This window comes from Triticum dicoccoides, chromosome 5B (genome assembly GCF_002162155.2).
Source record: "Triticum dicoccoides isolate Atlit2015 ecotype Zavitan chromosome 5B, WEW_v2.0, whole genome shotgun sequence".
NCBI lineage: Eukaryota > Viridiplantae > Streptophyta > Magnoliopsida > Poales > Poaceae > Triticum > Triticum dicoccoides.
In genome coordinates this window covers 468,943,977-468,946,629 of record NC_041389.1, presented here as the reverse complement: position 1 = coordinate 468,946,629, position 2,653 = coordinate 468,943,977, and positions in this window count along the sequence as shown.

The window sequence follows — 2,653 nt, the reverse complement described above, 5'->3', positions numbered from 1 at the left end:
CCATGTGGCAATGTATGCGAAAGAGAGAGACGGCAGCGATGAGGGCGGCGATGTACATGTAATCCTCGGCGGCAGTCACGCTGCAGTCCTCCGAGTTCATCGAGTATCTCCTCTGGGCGACGGAGCAAACAGATTCGCCCGAGGCGATAGTCAGGCGGAGGTGGTGGGCGTACAGATCGAAGGTCGAGCACCCAAAGGATAACGAATCGATCGAGTATGGTGTACTGTTCGTGAGGGTGCAGAGCCAGCCGGAGCCACTGGAGTATTCGTTCTCCCACCGAAAGAGGAGGCCAGATGGCGCGACGTCGCTTCCCCGCCGTTCTCCATGGTTCCCTCGATGCTCGCCTCGTTTCAACAGTGGCGGTAGGGTTTAAGGTAAACTTCGCACTAACCTAATCTTCCACCTGCTCATGTTTACAATCAGTGTGACAGCTAATAAAAATCATGCTTACAATCAGTCTCCGAGTACTACGCCAATCACCCTAAAATAGCTCTGGACCTTTGGGTCAAAGTTGTGACACAATGTACAAACAAAGAAGAATAGATTTGTGTTTCTTTCAGAAAAGAGTACTCCCTAGAAAACTGCCAATATAAGCTACTAGTATTTGGTTAGAGGATTTGCTGCAGAGAAAGATCCGTCCACAGAGAGCGCCACACATCCCACTGGTGGTGGTGGATGCCAATGCGTGCATGTAGCATGGTTGGTGTCGGTAATTTTTACTTGGCACACCTCGCACTCTGCATATATGCTAGTTCTATACGTACATTTGTGCAGTTCCACCAAAATGCAGCTGAATAACCCTGTTTGCACAGATAATGAAAAAACATGATTACATTATAGTGGCACTAGTTGATGAAACACAAAATAAATAGAAGAAAATATTGCAATAGTATAATAGTATGCCATGCTGCGAGGGCGAGATGGGCCCTGTGACGCCTCATACGGTATGCCTCATACTGGACATCGTCCCAAGTCTCCCAGATACACCTTCTGCCAGTGATGAACATCAGTGTACAATGGTAGTACAAGGAGGTGCCTTGAGACATTCAAATCTCTATTTTTGTACATATCAACTAAAATTAAGCACCCCAGTTTGCAGAAACGCTTAAACATTAACAATGGGACTAGTTGATGAAACATACATTAACAAACAGAAGCACTTTCTTTATCTACATTGGAAATGAAATGATAGAGATGACACTCACTCTATTTTAACTGTATTATTACTTCATTTTATCAGTGACACTAGGGTCGAGCAGGTGGCAAACAAGGTGTACTATGCGTCGCAAGGATGGAGGCCGGGGGTGCTTAGACTGGGGTGCTGAAGCTGGCTCTTTCAGTCACCAACATGGATGATTCAATTCATTGGACCTTTTGGTGTAGTTCACCTAAAATGAAGCAATGTCCCATGAGCTAGCAGCTTCTTCTTCAATTTTTTTAAGAAAAGGGCTCCAGCCCTGGTTCCATTTCCATCAGAAAACGAAACCCACAGAGCTTCTTCTCCATTAGTTGCAATAGAATTGAGCAACATCAAGGTTGGTTGTGAAGCTCCTGGAATGCTCAACTATAATTTGGATATCATTTGTGCAGTTCAACTAAGATCAAGCGTGAAACGTATATCTCTGTTTGCACAAAAAAGGTGGAAAGGAGGGTGACTAACAAGTAATGAAACATGCATCAAATGAAAACAAGCATGTTCCTTATCTGAATGGAAATCCTACAAGGACAATAGCAATTTCTAAAGCAGTGGCATTGCTAGATATTAGTGTGGGCATTAGGATTAACTATGACAACCGTTAAATACAACATTACTTTGGGCATGGGAGAGTAGGTGGACCAGGACAGTTGCATTTCTAATGAAAAGAACCAACTTATCTTCATGGGAAATTTTAGCACGACATGTAAAGAAGTGCCATTGATTCATATTACTGGAGGCATTACATTGAAAACAACATTGGTTTAACGTGTCCTTACTTTTAACAGTGTGACTGCTACATTTTACCAGTGGCATTACAGAAGAGTGGCTCGGGGCAACAAACATCAGAACAGGATATCTGGGTTGGTCCCATTTTTGTTCGGTATAGCCACCTTATACTGTGTGAGGCTAGCAAATCTAGTGCTGGACTTACTCTGTTGACTTGTCCCCCAGTCCCCACTTTCTTTCCTTTTTAACCAATAGATCGGGTTTATATTGAGTTTGTACTGCGTTTCCCTTTATTTCCCTATTAGACCTAGAGACCAGTTGGATAGCCAGTCTCTGCTACTTTTCGCCCCCATTATTTCCTCTTTCAACCAAGTCCTAGATTTAGGTAACAAATCCTCCCCCAGCCCCACCCCCTTTCTTCCTTGTTTGAACCAAGTAGTACTAGATTCGAGTGCATGAACTAGTTTTACCTCTTAAACGTAAAAAAGAGGTGGTTTTCGAACAGCCGATCGATCCTATCTACGAGGGGGCCTGAGAAATATTAAAAGATACAAATGCAGCAACGTCAGGTGCTCGGGAAGTAGAGCAAGGCCAGTTTCGAAGGAAGTTATACCTGACGGCCACCAGGATGTCGCTAGGTGCTTGGGAGAGAACGACAAGGCAGGCTGATTGGGACGCACCCAGCAGTGGGTAAGAGCCATCGCTGAGGACGACCGCGTGACCGTTGC